We start from the raw sequence: 23,788 nt of genomic DNA, 5'->3' as shown, positions 1-23,788 counted from the left end.
ACATGTGAACAAATACAATCTAAGTACTGTAGGCTACAGTATCAAAATACTGTTGTGTGCTTTAACAAAACAGTTTGTCAATGTGTGCATCTCTGCATCAACATCAATCAAATTAGAGCAATGACACATCGGCATATAGTTTATAGCACTGCAACCAAATATTCTCCCCAAACCATTTGTCTTTTTGTTGAGATTTCATGCAATTTCTGTAACATAATTTGCACTTCTCTCCAAGGTAAATTGTTTATACGGAAATGGAATAGACCTAGACCTACTAAAGGCAAGACACAAAGGTTTGCAAGGACCATTTCTGCACTGGTGGACAGTCTGCTATAGAAAGTGTATACATGTCACTATTTGTACATCCTGACACATCATTTAGGATTGGAGGTGTTCAAATAGTTAAAACGGTTTACCCCAGCTATAGTAAATTACACCCAAACCAACAACAAGTGTGTGCACTGATGACAGATTCTTAGACTTCAATATTTCTAGAGTTTGTTTCTTTCAAATACTGTACTGCCATCTAGTGCTCAATAAACGGCACCGTTTACAATAATGCAATGAAACGCAAACTGTTTTCTACGTACCTATCTAAACATAATATAATCTACAACAATTGAGGTATAGATACGTAGATTACACTGTCAATACATTGAGGGAAATGTATACATTCAACGCCAGTATTTCAGTAGCAAACCAACTCTATTGACAGCTTGGGAAGGCAGATAGTTGAGTGCATTTTAACAGTGATTCCCGGTAGTCCTATCTAGGGGACGGATTACGATGCGCTCTTGAGACAATCTGGATAATTATTTATGGACATGGTGTGGCGGGGATGTGTACGGGCAGTAGTTTATCCTCGAGCTCAGCATCTCGATTAGGTCACAGACAGGTTACAGATCCGTCCTCATCAATTCCGATTGACTTTTCCATTGCGCAAGTCTCTTCAACCAAGAGACCTGACAAGTAATCAATCTGTCGTTCAATCAGCGTTATTTATCTGGGGTTTCCCGTAAGAGTAGACAGTGGAGTGGGATGGTAGTGAGTTTCCCGGTTGCAGTGACATAACGGTTTCTGGAGACATGCATAAAGGAATCAGACAGCTTTGTATGCCATGGTGACAGATATGTTCAAAATCCACTCATTATTATTAGCATGGAATCAAATCCTTTCATTTCAATACCAAACATGAGCTCTTATTCCCATAGGCCAATGTGTTTTTACTTTTTGAGTTTTTCTTTCCAACCTATGTCTGCCCCCTTGCAGCCTATGCTATATCCAAGTTATTTTGTGCTGTTTATTCTCCTTGGAAAACATTTAGGAAAAATACCTTTAATCAGAATCAGTGTTTCACTTAATTGTCTCTGGTGAGCAGGCCAGGGAAAGGCATCAGGCATCACTCTTGTGATGGACCCACCCAGCACTTGTGATGGACACATCTCCAGGTCCTCCAAGGCACTGATGCAGATGTCTCCAAAGATGGAGAAAGAGGACATGAGGGAGCCCCACATCCAGGCAGTATCCATCACATGGACTGGCACCATGAATTCCCCTGGCGGGGCCAGAGCTGAGGCCTCCTCCCTCCGTCTGTGGGAAGGAGGCTGGATCCCCCTGTCAGGACCACGTTGTCTAGGAGCAGCTGCCACAGGTCTGCATCGTTCTCCAACATAGAGCTCACCAGAAGGCTGGGGATGCCTTTGGTCACCATGCGGAAATACCCTAGATGCAGTTGCACCCCTAAAAATTAAAAAAAATTATCATAAGAAACTAGCTCCCTGGTATACAGAAAATACCCGAGCTCTGAAGCAAGCTTCCAGAAAATTGGAACGGAAATGGCGCCACACCAAACTGGAAGTCTTCCGACTAGCTTGGAAAGACAGTACCGTGCCGAAGAGCCCTCACTGCTGCTCGATCATCCTATTTTTCCAACTTAATTGAGGAAAATAAGAACAATAATAAGAACAAATTTATTTTTGATACTGTCGCAAAGCTAACTAAAAAGCAGTATTCCCCAAGTGAGGATGGCTTTCACTTCAGCAGTAATAAATTCATGAACTTCTTTGAAGAAAAGATCATGATTATTAGAAAGCAAATGACAGACTCCTCTTTAAATCTGCATATTTCTTCAAAGCTCAATTGTCCTGAGTCTGCACAACTCTGCCAGGACCTAGGATCAAAAGAGACACTCAAGTCTTTTAGTACTATATCTCTTGACACAATGATGAAAATAATCATGGCCTCTAAACCTTCAAGCTGCATACTGGACCCTATTCCAACTAAACTACTGAAAGAGCTGCTTCCTGTTCTTGGCCCTCCTATGTTGAACAAAATAAACGGCTCTCTATCCACCGGATGTGTACGTCACTCACTAAAAGTGGCAGTGATAAAGCCTCTCTTGAAAAAGCCAAACTTTGACACAGAAAATATTTTAAAAACTATCGGCCTATATCGAATCTTCCATTCCTCTCAAAATATTTATAAAAGCTGTTGCGGAGCAACTCACTGCCTTCCTGAAGACAAACAATGTATAGGAAATGCTTCAGTCTGGTTTTAGACCCCATCATAGCACTGAGACTGCACTTGTGAAGGTGGTAAATTACCTTTTAATGGCATCAGACCGAGGCTCTGCATCTGTCCTCGTGCTCCTAGCCCTTAGTGCTGCTTTTGATACCATTAATCACCACATTCTTTTGGAGAGATTGGAAACCCAAATTGGTCTACACGGACAAGTTCTGGCCTGGTTTAGATCTTATCTGTCGGAAAGACATCAGTTTGTCTCTGTGACTGGTTTGTCCTCAAGGTTCCGTTTCAGGACCACTATTGTTTTCACTATATACTTTACCTCTTGGGGATGTCATTCGAAAACATAATGTTAACTTTCACTGCTATATGGATGACACACAGCTGTACATTTCAATGAAACATGTTGAAGCCCCAAAATTGCCCTCGCTAGAAGCCTGTGTTTCAGACATAAGGAAGTTGATGGCTGCAAACTTTCTACTTTTTGACTCGGACAAAACAGAGATGCTTGTTCTAGGTCCAAAGAAACAAAGATATCTTCTGTTGAATCTGACAATTAATCTTGATGGTTATACAGTCGTCTCAAATAAAACTGTGAAGGATCTCGGCGTTACTCTGGACCCTGATCTCTCTTTTGACGAACATATCAAGACTGTTTCAAGGACAGCTTTTTTCCACCTACGTAACATTGCAAAAATCCGAAACTTTCTGTCCAAAAATGATGTAGAAAAATGTATCCATGCTTTTGTTACTTCTAGGTTAGACTACTGCAATGCTCTACTTTCCGGCTACCCGGATAAGGCACTAAATTTCAGTTAGTGCTAAATACGGCTGCTAGAATCCTGACTAGAACCAAAAAAAGTGATCATATTACTCCAGTGCTAGCCTCCCTACACTGGCTTCATGTTAAGGCAAGTGTCACGGTCGTCCTCCTCTTCAGATGAAGAGGAGAGGCGAGATGGATCGGAGGACCAAAATGCGGCGTGGTATATGTTCATCATTCATTTTAATAAAGAAAACACTGAACACTGAAACCCTATACAAAAACAATAAACAAAATAACAACCGTGAAGCTAATGCGAACTGCGCTGAAACAAGCAATCAACATAGACAATCACCCACAAACAAACAGTGCAACCCAGGCTACCTAAGTATGATTCTCAATCAGAGACAACTATTGACACCTGCCTCTGATTGAGAACCATACTAGGCCGAAACATAGAAATCCCCAAATCATAGAAAAACAAACATAGACTGCCCACCCCAACTCACGCCCTGACCATACTAAATAATGACAAAACAAAGGAAATAAAGGTCAGAACGTGACAGCATGGGCTGATTTCAAGGTTTTACTGCTAACCTAGAAAGCATTACATGGGCTTGCTCCTACCTATCTCTCTGATTTGGTCCTGCCGTACATACCTACACGTACGCTACTGTCACAAGACGCAGGCCTCCTAATTGTCCCTAGAATTTCTAAGCAAACAGCTGGAGACAGGGCTTTCTCCTATAGAGCTAAATTTTTATGGAATGGTCTGCCTACCCATGTGAGAGACGCAGACTCGGTCTAAACCTTTAAGTCTTTACTGAAGACTCATCTCTTCAGTGGGTCATATGATTGAGTGTAGTCTGGCACAGGAGTGTGAAGGTAACAGGAAAGGCTCTGGAGCAACGAACCGGCCTTGCTGTCTCTGCCTGGCCGGTTCCCCTCTTTCCACTGGGATTCTCTGCCTCTAACCCTATTACAGGGGCTGAGTCTCTTTCATGCCATCCCTAGGAGGAGTGCGTCACTTGAGTGGGTTGAGTCACTGATGTGATATTCCTGTCTGGGTTGGCGCCCCCCCCCCTTGGGTTGTGCCGTGGCGGAGATCTTTGTGGGCCTTGTCTCAGGATGGTAAGTTGGTAGTTGAAGATATCCCTCTAGTGGTGTGGGGGCTGTGCTTTGACAAAGTGGGTGGGGTTATATCATTCCTGTTTTCTTCTTGTCTGGGGGTATCATCGGATGGGGCCACAGTGTCTCCTGACCCCTTCTGTCTCAGCCTCCAGTAGTTAGGCTGCAGTAGTTTGGGGGGCTAGGGTCAGTTTGTTATATCTGGAGTACTTCTGTCTTATACGGTGTCCTGTGTGAATTGAAGTATGCTCTCTCTAATTCTCTCTTTCTCTCTTTCTTTCTCTCTCTCAGAGGACCTGAGCCCTAGGACCATGCCTCAGGACTACCTGGCATGATGACTCCTTGCTGTCCCCAGTCCACCTGGCCGTGCTGCTGCTCCAGTTTCAACTGTTCTGCCTGCGGCTATGGAACCCTGACCTCTTCACCGGACGTGCTCCCTGTCCCAGACCTGCTGTTTTCAACTGTCTAGAGACAGCAGGAGCGGTAGAGATACTCTTAATGATCGGCTATGAAAAGCCAACTGACATTTACTCCTGAGGTGCTGACTTGCTGCACCCTCAACAACTACTGTGATTATTATTATTTGACCATGCTGGTCCTTTATGAACATTTGAGCATCTTGGCCATGTTCTGTTATAATTTTCACCCGGCACAGCCTGAAGAGGACTGGCCACCCCTCATAGCCTGGTTCCTCTCTAGGTTTCTTCCTAGGTTTTGGCCTTTCTAAGGAGTTTTTCCTAGCCACCGTGCTTCTACACCTGCATTGCTTGCTGTTTGGGGTTTTAGGCTGGATTTTCTGTACAGCACTTTGAGAAATCAGCTGATGTACGAAGGGCTATTTAAATACATTTGATTTGATTTGACCCTGCCTGAAGACAGCAGGGCCAGGAGCGACTGAGAGGCCAGGTACAATGCAGGGACGCCGAGGCCCTCGAACATCATCCAGCAAGTCCTTTCCCTGTCTGACTGCGTGGTCAAGGTGAACTCAGTCAGCAAAACCAGGCTCTCACTAGAGGTGGTCTTCACATGGGTGTTGAAACTTACAGTTGAAGTCGGAAGTTTACATACACTTAGGTTGGAGTCATTAAAACTCATTTTTCAACCACTCCACAAATTTCTTGTTAACAAACTATAGTTTTGGAAAATCGGTTAGGACATCTACTTTGTGCATGACACAAGTAATTTTTCCAACAATTGTTTACAGACAGATTATTTCACTTATAATTCACTGTATCACAATTCCAGTAGGTCAGAAGTTTACATACACAAAGTTGACTGTGCCATGAAACAGCTTGTAAAATTCCAGAAAATGATGTCATGGCTTTAGAAGCTTCTGATAGGCTAATTGACATAATTTTAGTCAATTGGAGCTGGACCTGTGGATGCATTTCAAGGCCTACTTTCAAATTCAGTGCTTCTTTGCCTGACATCATGGGAAAATCAAAAGAAATCAGCCAAAAGCGCAGGAAAAAATGTGTAGACCTCCACAGGTCTGGTTCATCCTTGGAAGCAATTTCTAAACACCTGAAGGTACTATGTTCATCTGTGCAAACGATAGTATGCAAGTATAAACACCATGGGACCACGCAGAGATGAACGTACTTTGGTGCGAAAGTGCAAATCAATCCCAGAGCAACAGCAAAGGACCTTGTGAAGATGCTGGAGGAAACAGGTACAAAAGTATCTATATCCACAGTAAAAAGAGTCCTTCTTCAACATAACCTGAAAGGCCGCTCAGCAAGGAAGAAGCCATTGCTCTAAAACCGCCATTAAAAAGCCAGCCTACGGTTTGCAACTGCACATGGAGACAAAGATTGTACTTTCTGGAGAAATTCCCTCTGGTCTGATGAAACAAAAACAGAACTGTTTGGCCATAATGACCATCATTATGTTTGGAGGAAAAAGGGGGAGGCTTGCAAGCCGAAGAACACCATCCCAACCGTGAAGCACAGGGGCGGCAGCATCATGTTGTGGGGCTGCTTTGCTGAAGGAGGGACTGGTGCACTTCACAAAATAGATGACATCATGAGGTAGGAAAATTATGTGAATGTATTGAAGCAACATCTCAAGACATCAGACATAAAGCTTGGTCGCAAATGGGTCTTCCAAATGGACAATGTACTTCCGAAGTTGTGTCGAAATGGTTTAAGGACAACAAAGTCAAGGTATTGGAGTGGCCATCACAAAGCCCTGACCTCAATCCTACAGAAAATCTGTTGGCAGAACTGAAAAAGCATGTGCGAGCAAGGAGGACTAGTAACCTGACTCAGTTACACTAGCTCTATCAGGAGGAATTGGCCAAAATTCTCCCAACTTATTGTGGGAAGCTTGTGGAAGGCTTCCTGAAACGTTTGACCCAAGGTAAACAACTTAAAGGCAATGCTACCAAATACTAATTGAGTGTATGTAAACTTCTGACCCACTGAGAATGTGATGAAATAAATAAAAGCTGAAATAAATCATTCTCTCTACTATTATTCTGACATTTCACATTCTTAAAATAAAGTGGTGATCCTAACTGACCTAAGACAGGGATTTTTTTCTCTGATTAAATGTCAGTAATTGTGAAAAACTGAGTTTAAATGTAGTTGGCTAAGGTGTATGTAAACTTCAGACTTCAACTGTATTGTCACGCCCTGACCTTAGTTATCTTTGTTTTCTTTGTTATTTTGGTTTGGTCAGGGTGTGACGAGGGTGGTTTGTTTAGTTTTTGTATTGTCTAGGGGTTTTTGTATGTCTATGGGTTTTTTTATGTCTAGGGGTTTATATGTCTATGGTTGCCTGGATTGGTTCTCAATCAGAGGCAGCTGTTTATCGGTCTCCTCCATATGACAACCGTGACATGTATATTTATAATATTGGTGAAGGTGAAACAACTTTGATGGGCTTCAACTCAGGTGCCACAGTCTTCCTCTCAAACCTTTGGCAGGCTAGATAGGGTCCTGACCTTTCTGCAAAAAGTGTGTACTCTCTGATATGACATTAATTGAAATCATAATCATTTCAGATAATATAGAACGTGATTGATAAACAAAAGTTTATTTCACTTGCCCAGCTGTCCACTTCCTTGACAATTCACTGTCAGAAGAAGCGTAGGTTGATTTTGGCAATCATGCGCTACACTCAGAAATGGCCAGCATGCATCTCGTTCAACACGGCCTCTTTCTCCTCCTTAGTAAAAATCACCCTCCTGTATGGCTGGCCATCCTTCCCCTGTAGGTAGATATGATTGCCTAACAAGTTGGAAGAGAAGAGTTGTTGAAATACTAAAGTTTAAGTGCAATTGCACTGCTGTCTTTCTCTCTCTGTTTCTCTCTCCATCTCTCTCTCTCTGTCTGTCTTCCACTATTTCCCCCCTGAATTGTGAATTTCTCTGAATGCTGCACCTCTTGTCGAGATCAGTGGTGTCTTCATAATACTTTGCCTGGTTGGAAAGATAAAATAAAATCTCCCTGAGGGATGCCATTAAAGTGCAAGCTACATACAACCAGCTACATACAACCAGCTACGATAACAGTTACAACTAACGTTAGCTAAATAAAATTGTCTGGCTAGCTGGCTGGCTGACTAGACAGGCTGATGTAAGTAATTACAGTAGCAAGCAACGTCAATCTAAAAACAGCTTAAATGATTTATTCCTATTAAACAATATTGACTTATATGAAGACAAATATAAATATACATTCTCTTTCCATTCTGAAGCAGCAGGTAGTCAGCAGGTTGGGACCGTCAAAAACACCCTCCTTGGAGAGAAATTCTGAGGTAATAATTTTGTTCAGACTGAGCGAGCTTTTATGCAGTGAAATAGAACTAGAGCTGCCAGCATCCTCCTTCCTTTGCGACCGCTACGAGTTAAAATAGAGCCAAGCAACAGCATAATACTCTTTGGTTCATAATGTAATCCGGTCAGCAACAGAAGCTAGAACTCATTGAATTCCATTGTGACGCAGAGAGGGGCACTATTTGGCCGTGGGGACACTATTTGGCATGACAGGCCCCCGGATAAGATATACGATATACAATGAGTGTACAAAACATTAGGAACACCTTCCTAATATTGAGTTGCACCTCTACAACTCTCCTTCCGTGGCCTCCAACTGCTCTGAAATACAAGTAAAACTAAATGCATGCTCTTCAACCGATCGCTGCCTGCATCTGCCCACCCGTCCAGCATCACTAGTCTGGACGGTTCTGACTTAGAATATGTGGACAACTACAAATACCTAGGTGTCTGGTTAGACTGTAAACTCTCCTTCCAGACTCACATAAAACATCTCCAATCCAAATTCAAATCTATTTCTCAACAAAGCATCCTTCACTCATGCTGCCAAACATACCCTCGTAAAGCTGACCATCTTACCGATCCTCGACTCTGGCGATGTTATTTACAAAATAGTCTCCAACACCCTACTCAACAAATAGGATGCCGTCTATCACAGTGCCATCATTTTTTGTCACCAAAGCTCCATATACTACCCACCACTGCGACCTGTACGCTCTCGTTGGCTGGCCCTCGCTTCATACTCGTCGCCAAACCCATTGGCTCCAGGTCATCTACAAGACCCTGCTGGGTAAAGTCCCGCCTTATCTCTGCTCGCTGATCACCATAGCTGCACCCACCCGTAGCACGAGTTCCAGCAGGTATATCTCACTTGTCACCCCCAAAGCCAATTCCTCCTTTGGCCACCTCACCTTCCAGTTCTCTGCTGCCAATGACTGGAACAAACTACAAAAATCTCTGAAACTGGAAACACTTATCTCCCTCACTAGCTTTAAACACCAGCTGTCAGAGCAGCTCACAGATCGCTGCACCTGTACATAGCCCATCTATCAATATCCCAAACAACTACCTCTTCCCCTACTGTATTTATTTATTTATTTTGCTCCTATGCACCCCAGTACTTCTACTTTGCACACTCATCTACTGTCAAATCTACCATTCCAGTGTTTTAATTGCTATATTGTATTTACTTCGCCACCATGGTCTATTTATTGCCTTTACTTCCCTTATCTCACCTCATTTGCTCACACATTGTATATAGACTTATTTTTCTACTGTATTATTAACTGTATGTTTGTTTTACTCCATGTGTAACTGTGTTGTTATATGTGTCAAACTGCTTTGCTTTATCTTGGCTAGGTTGCAGTTGTAAATGAGAACTTGTTCTCAACTTGCCTACCTGGTTAAATAAAGGTTAAATAAATATTAATAAATAAATAAAAATACAAGGCTTTGAAAGCATTCCACAAGGATGCTGGCCCATGTTGACTCCAATGCTTCACACAGTTGTCAGAAGTTGGCTGGATGTCCTTCGGGTGGTAAACTAGAAATGTTTATCCAGAAGCGACGCTCCTAGTGACCGGGAACTTTAATGCAGGCACACTGAAATCCGTTTTACCTCATTTCTACACGTGCAACCAGAGGATAAAAAAGTCTAGACCACCTTTACTCCACACACAGATATGCGTACAAAGCTCTCGCTCGCCCTCCCTTTGGCAAATCTGCACAATAGTTGTATCATCATGATTTCTGCATACAAGCAAAAACAAAAGCAGGAAGTACCAGTCACTCGCCTCAATACAGAAGTGGTCAGATGATTCTGATGCTAAGCTACATGACTGTTTTGCTAGCACAGACTGGAATATGTTCTGGGATTCATCCGATGGCATTGAGGAGTATACCATCGGATTCATCAATACATTGTCCCCATTGTGACTGTACGTGTGTATCCCAACCAGAAGCCATGGATTACAGGTAACATCAGCACCGAGCTAAAGGCTAGAGCTGCCGCTTTCAAGGAGCTTGACACTAATCTGGATGCTTATAAGAAATCCCGCTATGCCCTCAGACGAATTATCAAACTAAGTGTCAATACAGGACTAAGATTGAATCTTACTACACCGGCTCTGATGCTCGTCGGATGTGGCAGGGATTGCAAACTATTATGGACTATAAAGGGAAACCCAGCCGCGAGCTGCTCAGTGATGGGAGCCTACCAGACAAGCTAAATGCCTTTTATGCTGGCTTCGTGGCAAGCAACACTGAAGCATGCATGAGAGCACCAGCTGTTCTGGATGACTGTGTGATCACGCTCTCCGTAACCGATGTGCGTAAGACCTTTAAACAGGCCGACATTCACAAGGCTGCAGGGTCAGACGAATTACCAGGACTTGTACTGCATGCAAGGACCAACTGTCATGTGTTTTCAATGACATTTTCAAACTCTCTCTGACCGACTCTGTAATACCTACATGTTTCATTCAGACCACCATAGTCCCTGTGCCCAAGAACGCGAAGGTAACCTGCCTAAATCACTACCTCCCGTAGCACTCACGTGTGTAACCACAAAGTTCTTTGACAGGCTGGTCATGGCTCACATCAACACCATCATCCCTGAAACCCTAGACCCACTCCAATTTGCACACGTTCCCAACAGATCCACAGATGATGCAATCTTAATTGCACTCCACACTGCCCTTTCCCACCTGGACAAAAGGAACACGTACGTGAGTATGCTGTTCATTGACTACAGCTCAGCGTTCAACACCATAGTGCCCACAAAGCTCATCACTAAGCTAAGGACCCTGTGACTAAACACCTCCCTCTGCAACTGGATCATGGACTTCCTGACGGGCCGCCCCCCAGGTGGAAAGGTCAGGCAACAACACATCTGCCACGCTGACTTAGTCCCCTCCTGTACTCCCTCCCTGTTCACCCACGACTGCGTGGCCAAGCACAACTCCAACACCATCATTAAGTTTGCTAACACCACAACAGTGCAAGGCCTGATCACCGACAATGATAGAACAGTCTATAGGGAGGAGGTCAGAGACCTGGCAGTGTGGTGCCAGGACAACAACCTCTCCCTCAACATCAGCAAGACAAAGGAGCTGATTGTGGACTACAGGAGAAGGAGGGCCGAACACACCCCCATTCACATTGACGGGTTGTAGTGGAGTGGGTCGAGAACTTCAAATTATTTGCTATCCAAACTATCATGGTCCAAACACAAAGACACCTAATTCCTCCTCAGGAGACTGAAAGGATTTGGCATGGGTCCACAGATCCTCAAAAAGTTACACAACTACACCATCGAGAGCATTCTGACTGGTTGCATTACCACCTGGTATGGCAACTGCTCGGCATCCGACCATAAGGCACTACAGAGGGTAGTGTGTACGGCCCTGTACATCACCGGGGCCAAACTTCCTGCCATTTTACATTTACATTTAAGTCATTTAGTAGACGCTCTTATCCAGAGCGACTTACAAATTGGTGCTTTCACCTTATGACATCCAGTGGAACAGCCACTTTACAATAGTGCATCTAGGTCTTTTAAGGGGGGGGGAGGGGGAGAAGGATTACTTTATCCTATCCTAGGTATTCCTGAAAGAGGTGGGGTTTCAGGTGTCTCCGGAAGGTGGTGATTGACTCCGCTGTCCTGGCGTCGTGAGGGAGTTTGTTCCACCATTGGGGGGCCAGAGCAGCGAACAGTTTTGACTGGGCTGAGTGGGAACTGTACTTCCTCAGTGGTAGGGAGGCGAGCAGGCCAGAGGTGGATGAACGCAGTGCCCTTGTTTGGGTGTAGGGCCTGATCAGAGCCTGGAGGTACTGAGGTGCCGTTCTCCTCACAGCTCCGTAGGCAAGCACCATGGTCTTGTAGCGGATGCGAGCTTCAACTGGAAGCCAGTGGAGATAGCGGGAGAGCTGGCCAAGGACGGCACGTTCAAGAGTTTTGGAGAGAAAAGAAAGAAGGGATACTGGTCTGTAGTTGTTGACATCGGAGGGATCGAGTGTAGGTTTTTTCAGAAGGGGTGCAACTCTCGCTCTCTTGAAGACGGGAGGGACGTAGCCAGCGGTCAGGGATGAGTTGATGAGCGAGGTGAGGTAAGGGAGAAGGTCACCGGAGATGGTCTGGAGAAGAGAGGAGGGGATAGGGTCAAGCGGGCAGGTTGTTGGGCGGCCGGCCGTCACAAGACGCGAGATGCCATCCAGGACCTCTTTAATAGGCGTGTCAAAGGAAGGCCCAAAATATTGTTAAAGACTCCAGCCACCCAAGTCATAGACTGGGTGGCTCCCATTTTCTTAAAACTGCATTGTTGGTTAAGGGCTTGTAAGTACGCATTTCATGGTAAGGCCTACACCTGTTTTATTCGGTGCATGTGACAAATACAATTTGATTCGATTTGACCATTCTTGATACACACGGAACACGGTTGAGTGTGGAAAAACTCAGCAGCGTTGCAGTTCTTGCAGTTCACTCAAACCGGTGCACCTGGCACCTACTACCATACAGGACACAATCCATGTCTCAAGACTTAAAAATACTTCTCCTCCCCTTCATCTAAACTGACTGAAATTGATTTAATTACGTGACATCAATAAGGGATCATTCTGTAGCTTTCACCTGGATTTACCTGGTCAGTTTATGTCATGGAAAGAGCATAGGTGTTTGTACAAACAGTGTATATAAAACACAGGAAAATTAAGTTTTTGACTGCACTGGTTATTTACAACACTTTATGTTGGTATTTCCTTTGTTTTGGCAGTCATTTTTTATTGACGGTGCATGCATAGTCCCAAAGCCAGAGAATCTGCCAATCACAATACAGCAAAGCACTATTATTGAAAAAAATGGGTCAATCATTCACAGGGCTTTTACTTCAATAATTTAAACCTGGATACCAGTTCCTCTGCACAATGCAGTAGGGAAGTATTGCAGGTAGGAATACTGGGATATAGTCTGACTTGTTTTTTTTTCTCTTTTTGTCATGGTTCCTCCTGGGCTTCAGGTTTGGATATGGATACTATTTGCCTGCTTTCACTGGCTTTGTGTCTGTCAAGAAACTCCAAGGCCGTAAGTAAATCTGCACAGTCATACAGTTAGAATTGAGTAATCAGATTTATTGCGTCTCATCTTGGCGTAACGTTCTCTCAGTCAGAGAGCAGATTAAGAGCTGTTTTTCATCGACCCTTTCAGCAGGCATTTCTTCTGTCGATTTCACCTACGTAGCCTCTCATTTTGTACTGATTTTCCTTTGTGTTTGTTGGTGTGTATGTTCTCTGTAGGGTTTACATGGTAGCCATTCCTGCAGTAATCCAGGCAGGCTCAGAGGCCAAGCTTTGTGCCAGCCTTCTGCAGCCCAACGAGACCCTGGTAATGACCATATCTCTGATCGCCAATGAGCAGAACAAAATACTTCTCCAGGAGAGTTCTGACCAAGAGTTTCACCGCTGCTTCCAGTTTCAGGTCAGCTCAGCACTGGTCGACATCCAGAACCATTCAATAAGAGTGTACTTTCTCTGCTTTGTGATGCATCTCTTAATTTTGTAATACCTGGTTATGTAATACCAGGTTATTTTATGGGAAATATCAATGTGGTGGCTTAAATTCAGGCTGAAATTCATACCTGGTTTTGGTCAGATACTAGTATGCACTGTACAATATACAGTTGAAGTCAGAAGTTTACATACACTTAGGTTGGAGTCATTAAAACTCGTTTTTCAAGCACTCCACAAATTTCTTGTTAACAATCTATAGTTTTGGAAAGTCGGTTAGGACATCTACTTTGTGCATGACACAAGTAATTTTTCCCAAAATTGTTTACAAACAGATTATTTCACTTATAATTCACTGTATCACAATTACAGTAGGTCAGAGGTTTACATACACTAAGTTGACTGTGCCATTAAACAGCTTGGAAAATTCCGGAAAATGATGTCATGGCTTTAGAAGTTTCTGATAGGCTAATTGATATCATTTGAGTCAATTGGAGGTATACCTGTGGATATATTTTCAAGGCCTACCTACCTCTTTGCTTGACGTCATGGGAAAATCAAAAGAAATCAGCAAAGACCTCAGAAAAAAAAATTGTAGACCTCCACACGTCTGGTTCATCCTTGGGAGCAATTTCTAAACGCCTGAGGTACCATGTTCATCTATACAAACGATAGTACGCAAGTATAAACACCATGGGACCACAGCCGTCACACCGCTCAGGAAGGAGACGCGTCTCCTAGAGATGATTTGCGAAAAGTGCAAATCAATCCCAGAACAACAGTAAATGACCTTGTGGAGATGCTGGAGGAAACAGGTACAAAAGTATCTATATCCACAGTAAAACGAGTCCTATATCAACATAACCTGAAAAGCCGCTCAGCAAGGAAGAAGCCATTGCTCCAAAACCGCCAAAAAAAGCCAGCAGTTTGCAACTGCACATGGGGACAACGATCGTACTTTTTGGAGAAATGTCCTCTGGTCTGATGAAACAAAAATAGAACTGTTTGGCCATAATGACCATCGTTATGTTTGGAGGAAAAAGGGGGAGGCTTGCAAGTCGAAGATCACCATCTCAACCGTGAAGCATGGGGGCGGCAGCATCATGTTGTGGGGCTGCTTTGCTGCAGGTGGGACTGGTGCACTTCACAAAATAGATTGCATCATGAGGATGGAAAATTATGTGGATGGAAAATTATGTGGATATATTGAAGCAACATCTCAAGACATCAGTCAGGAAGTTAAAGCTTGGTCGCAAATGGGTCTTCCAAATGGACAATGACCCCAAGCATACTTCCAAAGTTGTGTCGAAATGGCTTAAGGACAACAAAGTCAAGGTATTGGAGTGGCCATCACAAAGCCCTGACCTCAATCCTACAGAAAATCTGTTGGCAGAACTGAAAAAGCATGTGCGAGCAAGGAGGACTAGTAACCTAGCTAGTTACACTAGCTCTGTCAGGAGGAATAGGCCAAAATTCACCCAACTTATTGTGGGAAGCTTGTGGAAGGCTACCTGAAACATTTGACCCAAGTTAAACAATTTAAAGGCAATGCTACCAAATACTAATTGAGTGTATATAAACTTCTGACCCACTGAGAATGTGATGAAATAAATAAAAGCTGAAATAAATCATTCTCTCTACTATTATTCTGACATTTCACATTCTTAAAGTAAAGTGGTGATCCTAACTGACCTAAAACAGGGAATTTTTTACTAGGATTAAACGTCAGAAATGGTGAAACACTGACTTCAAATGTATTTGGCTAAGGTGTATGTAAACTTCTGACTACAACTGTATATATAACTTAGCAGAAACTTTTATCCAAAGCAACTCACAATAGCCTATGTGATCCCTGCAGAAATTGAACCCCCAACCTTGCCATTGCAAGCAGCATGGTCTTACCAACTGAGCCACACAGGACCACAGTATGATATCATATGTTATTGGTACATTAGTTTATCAGTGTTGCTCTCTGTCTCCCTTTCAGGCCCCTCATGTGGAGAGTGACGAAGTGCAACATTTTAAGGTGAAGGTTCAAGGTGAAACATTTCTATCCACGGAGGAGAAAAAGGTCATGATCAAACCCAACAGCCCGATGACATTCCTCCAAACGGATAAACCAATCTACAACCCCGGACAAACAGGTAGATTTACACAAGACCAGTAGTCTACAAAATTAGTCTGCTTGCTAAGAAACAGTTGTTGTTGTGGGTTGAATATTTACACTGTAATGGAGTTTGAACTGTCATTCCACATGTTATAAGGCGTTCCTTTCCTGGATATTATCATTGGATATCGAAAATGTTAATATTTTCCGCGAACTTATCTGCAATTGATTTTAAATGGGGACTTATTACCAACGGTTGTACATTTTATCCAGAGTAAGTAACTATAAATAGTTTGTCTCCTGAAATTCTCATTGAGTCTTTGTTTTCTTACAGTGAATTTTAGAGTCATCACCTTGGATACCAATTTTAGCCCTGTCAATCAGCTGGTGAGTGTTGAAAATGTAAAACATTAAATATTGAAAACAATGACCTATTTGGTCTTCATTTAGATCAGTATCTCCACTATTTCAAACAAAAAGACAGATACAGAAGTATCACAACATCATAATAATGTGTTACAGACATAGCAATCATGTATTATGTAACACTATGTACTGAAGTGTTGTCCAACCAGCCAGAAAATATTTTGGGTATTCTAACCCTAACCCTTCTCACATTGAAACTTAATTGGGAGAAAGTATGTTTCATATGCTTTTTATAATTGTATCACAAACCAAAAGTGCCTCTTTTAGACCTTGGAAGACACTATGATCCATGATCTGTACGTGACACAGACAACATATTGGTGTCGTTATCCTCCGTATAGTCTTATTTAAAAGGAGTATGTCTAGATTCTGAACAAAAATACTTCACATTATTTAATTCAAAAATAAAAATATTAATATGAATATCTCAAAAGTACCCTTTTTGATGTTATTCGTTAAAAAAAATCGGAATATTTTTTACTCGCCGAATACATTTACATGCTTATCTTTATTTACAATCTGTAGAAACTATGAGAATAGAAAGGTTCAGAACTTTTCTGAAGCATCACAGCACAGTTGAAAAATATATGGCAAACAGAAATCCAATATGGATGGTGTTAATAGATAGATGACAAGATAACAAGATAACAAATGTAAAATGCACTGTGTCTGCAAAATGTACATAGGCTCAGAACTTTTGTGAAATAGCACAGTTAAAAATATATGGCAAATAGAAATCAAACTGGATGGACATCAGAAATATATGGGAGAGGTGGAAGTTAGAGGAAGGCCAGGACTAAAGACAAACAAAATAAAACTATTGTAAAATAGATTGTGTCTGTAAAATGTATATAGTATGTATAAGCTGGAACTATTATATATATTTATTTCACCTTTATTTAACCAGGTAGGCCAGGGGAGAACAAGTTCTCATTGACAACTGCGACCTGGCCAAGATAAAGCAAAGCAGTGCGACACAAACAACAACACAGAGTTAAACATGGTTAAACAAACGTACAGTCAATAAAACAATAGAAAAATCTATATATTGTACAGTGTGTGCAAATATAGTAAGATTATGGAGGTAAGGCAATAAATAGGTCATAGTGGCGAAATAATTACAATTTAGCATTAACACTGAAGTGATAGATGTGCCAATGATAATGTGCAAGCAGAGATACTATGGTGCAAAAGAGCAAAAATAAATAACAATGTGGGGATTATGTAGTTGGGTTGGCTATTTACAGATGGGCTGTGTACAGATGCAGTGATCGGCAAGCTGCTCTGGCAGCTGATGTTAAAGTTAGTGAGGGAGATATAAGTCTCCAGCTTCAGTGATTTTTGCAATTAGTTCCAGTCATTGGCTGCAGAGAACTGGAAGGAAAGGCGGCCAAAGAGGAGTTGGCTTTGGTGATGACCAGTGAAATAAACCTGCTGGAGCGCATGCTACAGGTGGGTGTTGCTATGGTGACCAGTGAGCTGAGATAAGGTGGGGCTTTACCTAGCAAAGACTTATAGATGACCTGGAGCCAGTGGGTTTGGCGACAAATATGAAGCGAGGGCCAGCTAACGAGAGCGTACAGGTCGCAGTGGTGGGTAGTGTATGGGGCTTTGGTGACAAAACGGATGACATTGTGATAGACTTAATCTAATTTGCTGAGTATAGTGTTGGAGGCTGTTTTGTAAATGACATTGCTGAAGTCAAGGATTGGCAGGATAGTCAGTTTTACGAGGGTATGTTTAGCAGCATGAGTGAAGGAGGCTTTGTTGTGAAATAGGAAGCTGATTCTAAATGTAATTTTGGAATGGAGATGCTTAATGTGAGTCTGGAAGAAGAGTTTACAGTCTAACCAGACACCTAGCTATTTGTAGTTGTTCACATATTCTAAGTCAGAACCGTCCAGAGTAGTGATGGTAGTCAGGCGGGCAGGTGCGGGCAGCAATCGGTTGAAAAGCATGCATTTAGTTTTACTTGCATTTAAGAGCAGTTGGAGGCCATGGAAGGAGTGTTGTATGGCATTGAAGCGCGTCTGGAGGTGAGTTAACAGAGTGTCCAATGAAGTGCCAGAGTATACAGAATGGTGTCGTCTGTGTAGAGGTGGATCAGAAAATCACCAGCAGCAAGAGCGACATCATTGATATTTACAGAGAAAAGAATCGGCCCGAGAATTGATCCCTGCGGCACCACCATAGAGACTGCCAGTGGTCCGGATTTGACACACTGAACTCTATTTAAGAAGTGTTGGTGAATCAGGTGAGGCAGTCATTTGAGAAACCAAGGCTGTTGAGTCTGCCAAAATAATGCGGTGATTGGCAGAGTCGAAAGCCTTGGCCAGGTCGATGAAGATGGCTGCACAGTACTGTATTTTATTCATGACGGTTATGATATCGTTTAGGACCTTGAGCGTGGCTGAGGTGCACCCATGACCAGCTCGGAAACCATATTGCATACCGGAGAAGGTACGGTGGGATTCTAAATGGTCGGTGATCTGTTTGTTAACTGGACTTTCGAAGACTTTAGAAAGGCAGGGCAGGATGGTTATAGGTCTATAACAGTTTGGGTCTAGAGTGTCTCCCCCTTTGAAGAGGGGGATGACTGCGGCAGTGTTCTAATCTTTAGGGATCTCAGACGATACGAAAGAGAGGTTGAACAGGCTAGTAGGTTGGGGGAGTTGCTGCAGGGGGTGCAGAGTCTTAGCCAGGTGGAAAGCATGGCCAGCCGTAGAAAAATGCTTATTGAAATTCTCGATTATCGTGGATTTATCGGTGGTGACAGTGCTTCCTAGCCTCAATGCAGTGGGCAGCTGGAAGGATTTGCTCTTATTCTCCATGGACTTTAGTGTCCCAAAACCTTTGGGAATTTGTGCTACAGGATGCAAATTTCTGTTTGAAAAAGCTAGCCTTTACTTTCCTAACTGACTGTGTATATTGGTTCCTGACTTCCCTGAAAAGTTGCATGTCGCGGGCTATTCAATGCTAATGCAGTACGCCACAGGATGTTTTTGTGCTGGTCAAGGGCAATCAAGTCTGGAGTGAACCAAGGGCTATATCTGTTTTTAGTTCTACATTTTTTGAATGGGAGATGCTTATTTAAGATGGTGAGGAAAGTACATTTAAAGAATAACCAGGTATCCTCTACTGACGGGATGAGGTCAATATCATTCCAGGATACCTGGGCCAGGTCGATTAGAAAGATCTGTTTGCTGAAGTGTTTTAGGGAGCGTTTGACAGTGATGAGGGGTGATCGTTTGACCGCAGGCAATGAGGCAGTGATCACTGAGATCCTTGTTGAAGACAGCAGAGGTGTATTTAGAGCTCAGGTTGGTCAGGATGATATCTATGATGGTGCCCATGTTTATGGATTTGAGGTTATACCTGGTAGGTTCCTTGATAATTTGTGTGAGATTGAGGGCATCTAGCTTAAATTGTAGGACGGCAGGGGTGTTAAGCATATCCCAGTTTAGGTCACCTAACAGTACGAACTCTGAAGATAAATGGGGGCAATCAATTCTCATATGGAGTCCAGGGTACAACTGGGGGCTGGGGGGGGTCTATAGCAAGCGGCAACAGTGAGAGACTTATTTCTGGAAAGGTGAATTTTTCAAGGTAGAAGCTCGAACTATTTGGGCACAGACCTGGATAGCATGACAGAACTCTGCAGACTATCTCTGCAGTAGATTGTGACCCCGCCCCTTTTGGCAGTTCTATCTTGGCGGAAAATGTAGTTGGGGATGAAAATGTCAGAATTTTTGGTGGCCTTGCTAGGCCAGGATTCAGACACGGCTAGGACATCAGGGTTGGTGGAGTGTGCTAAAGCAGTAAATAAAACAAACTTAGAGAGGAGGCTTCTGATGTTAACATGCATGAAACCAAGGCTTTAACGGTTACAGAAGTCAACAAACGATAGCATCTGGGGAATAGGTGTGGTATTGGAGTCTACAGGGCCTGGGTTAACCTCTACATCACTAGAGGAACAGACGCTTCACGGTTCGGATGGTGTTCTTGAGGTTGTACTCATCCTTCTTCATCCTCCAAACACGGCGAGTGGAGTTTAGACCAAAAAGCTATATTTTTGTCTCATCAGACCACATGACCTTCTCCCATTCCTCCTGTCGTGTCTTTGGCTATGCCGGATTAAGTGATATGACATGCTATTCTATAAAATAATTTCTCCGTAATTAATATTACCCGATTGAGCTAATCATGTAAATATAATTAACTAGAGAGTCGGGGTACCACGAAATAACATTTATAGAGCTGTTATCTTCCGAATAACCTCTTAAAGACCTAGTAATATTTTACATCAATAGCTGTCATATTAATCGTCACCTTAATTCAGTCTCATCTAAAAGTTGTAAATTCTTGGTTATCTTCACGAACCCTGGCTAACAAGTTGAATCAGCAATACCAAATTGGGTTTAATTATTTATTTACTAAATACCTAACTAATCACATAGAATTACACATACACATAATTAATCATAACTTGATTACAAATGACGTCATAAAGGAAAACGTCCCTAGCGGGCGGAACAGATATGACAGCTTGTTACACAAAAGAAAAGGGGCTGGGTTTGAGTGAAAGAGCCGGAAGACTGAGGAACAAAGGGCAAAGCTGTGCTATCGTAAATACAGTATCTTATGCATTCTAAATTACAGCCCATTTGGAAAAGGAAAATGCAATAAATATTTACTCTGAGCTGCGCTTCGGTAGGTTGGTTATAGATGGATGGCCGTGTTGCCATACCGAGTCCTTTGTCCTTTGAAGAATGTCTCTGGTGGTCAATTGGATACGTTGTAGTAAGGTCGTTGTGTGGTAGACGGGATACTCTGTCTGTTTTTATTTATTTAACCTTTATTTAACCAGGAAGGGCTCATTGAGATTAAAATCTCTTTTTCAAGAGCTCCCTGGCCAAGATAGGCAGCACCAAGTCATTACAAAAAAATTACAGACAGACAACATGAAAAACTACAAGTAATCGAGTAAAAACCATTGAATTCACAAGAGTATAAAACAGCAAATCACAAACATTGACAGGTCAGGGAATCAGCCTCAAAATCCTTCATCAGTGATTTAAAAACACCAATCGGGACAAGTTCTTCCAGTTTAAAAGTATTTTGTAAGTTGCGATGGCGCAGAGTACATAAAAGCCCTTTTACCAAATTCAGTTCGGACATTTGGAACAGTTAGCAGGATAAAGTCCAGCGAACTAAGAGAGTTCCTAACCTGCGTTTGCAGCTGCTGTTGCTAACTCAACGGCTAGGAGGTATCACTTCTGTAGTGAATAAGAGTTCAAAGTTCATACCATTCGCAACCAAAGCTCATGCTGATGTTGGCTTCGTTCTGTAGTTATTATCTGAACCATTCTGACATCAGACCGTCGTCCTCACATCCTCGGAACAGGAGGTTACATTGTCATCAAGGCTTTATATAGGAAGGGAGAGGAGGGCGTGTTTTAAAAGTTTTATAGCCCATGTCCCTTCACAGCATAGCCCTAACCTTATGAAAACCCAAATCTCACATTTTAGAAGCTAAAATCACATTTCATCCCATCACGAATCATTTCATATTCAAACATTTAAATTTAAAAACAATTCCACGTGTTTTTGTTTTAGATTTCGTCTCTCACTGTTGAAGTGTACCTATGATAACTGGGAAACCTGCAAAATCGGCAGTGTATCAAATACTTGTTCTCCCCACAGTTAAAGTCGGTTTTTACATACTGACCGAAGACAGGGAATTTTTCTCTGATTAAATTAAATGTCAGGAATTGTGAAAAACTGAGTTTCAATCTAAGGTGTTTGTAAACTTCCGACTTCAACTGTATATATATATATGATATGTGTGTACATTCATTTACATGTCCTACATGTCCTGGAATTAGACTAAAATGGTGCTGCCACAATAAGAATATACAGACAGACAATAAACAGGATTACAGGATACAACTTATGTAGAAGCAGAGTTTTACACAAATCCACATGCGGTATGTACACTATTTACCAGTGGATGCTGCTGTGGGGAGAACGGCTCATAATAATGACTGGAACGGAGCAAATGGAATGGCGTCAAACACATAGAAACTATTCCACTAATCCCCTCCAGGGATCACCATGAGCCCGTCCTCCCCAATTAAGTGCAACCAACCTCCTGTGCTATGTACACTGTAGTATAACTACAAGGTTCACTATAAAAACATAGCTACAGAAATGATGTATATAGGGATGTATAAATATATATTTTTTACCGTTAAATATGATTTTTTTACCGTTATTTTACCAGCTAAGTTGACTGAGAACACATTCTCATTTACAGCAACGACCTGGGGAATAGTTACAGGGGAGAGGAGGGGGATGAATGAGCCAATTGTAAACTGGGGATGATTAGGTGACCGTGATGGTATGAGGGACAGCTTGGGAATTTAGCCAGGACACCGGGGTTAACACCCCTACTCTTACGTGCCATGGGATCTTTAATGACCTCAGAGAGTCAGGACACCGTTTAATGTCCCATCCGAAAGACGGCACCCTACGCATGATGATGTGCAGTCGGGGAAATATGTACGGCGAGGCTTCGAAAAGAACCCCATACCTACTGTAAAAGATGGTGTTGGATGTTATTTGGACATTTTTGCTTTCGCTGGTCCTGGGGCCCTTGTTAAGGTCAACGGCATCATGAAACATTTTCAGTAATGTTTACTCATCCTCATCAAGTGTGTCAATCATTTCAGACCCAACTACAGTATATATGAAAAAAAGCATATTAGGGTGTGCAAATAGTGCAAAGAGAAGTTCGCAGTTCTTGGATAATAGTGCAGGGTGCATAGTCCGTGGATGAGAAGATCATCGTAGACCAGGTGATTTGGGCCATGGCCCGTGGGAAGAAGCTGTTCACGTGGTGGGAGGTTTTGTTTGTGATTCACCTGAACCGTTTGCCAGAGGGGAGACTTTGGAAGATGGAGTGGAAGGGGTCAGGGTTGATTTGATCTGCATGCTTCCATGCTCTGGAATCGTGCAGGACCTCGATGGAGGGCAGGTAGCACCCGGTGACCCTCTCAGCAGACTGGACAATCCATTGCTGTTCGCCCTTGGACCAGGCACACGCATTCCCAAACCAGAAAGTGATCCGGGGGGTGAGTATGAACTCGATAATGGTTGCGTAGAACTGAACCAGAATTGTGCGTGAGAGTTCTTCAGCTGAAGTAAGAAGTATATCCGCTGGTGTGGTTTATTGGTGATCGCTGTGAGGTTGTCCTGCCACTTGAGGTTGTGGGAGATGATGGTTCCCAGGAATTTGAATGTCTCAGCCATGCTTACAGCTGATCCAATGATTTCAAGGGGGAAAGATAGTGAGGGATGCTTCCTGAATTCAATCACAATCTCCACAATAGTTTAAAACAATATACTCCTGTACATCAAATTTCCAGAGTGGGTGCTCTACTATTTTTGAAGTTATGATACACTTTATGAGCACCAGTACCACTGTGAATGGGAAATGAAATCAGAGAGAACTCTGTTTGCTGGTGATTTGCTGTATGTGATTGGTTATTGACCTACAGTA

General features: G+C 42.7%; 1 pseudogene; it reads left to right on the top strand.

Moving 5' to 3' along the window:
- Positions 1–13,095: 13,095 nt before the first annotated feature.
- LOC115136894 (alpha-2-macroglobulin-like) overlaps positions 13,096–23,788 on the top strand; it is a 40,317-nt pseudogene continuing 29,624 nt past the window's right edge.

The sequence above is a fragment of the Oncorhynchus nerka genome, linkage group LG11 (assembly GCF_034236695.1).
Source record: "Oncorhynchus nerka isolate Pitt River linkage group LG11, Oner_Uvic_2.0, whole genome shotgun sequence".
Classification (NCBI taxonomy): domain Eukaryota; kingdom Metazoa; phylum Chordata; class Actinopteri; order Salmoniformes; family Salmonidae; genus Oncorhynchus; species Oncorhynchus nerka.
Note: the sequence above shows the minus strand (reverse complement) of the source record. Positions and strands in the feature narration are given on the sequence as shown.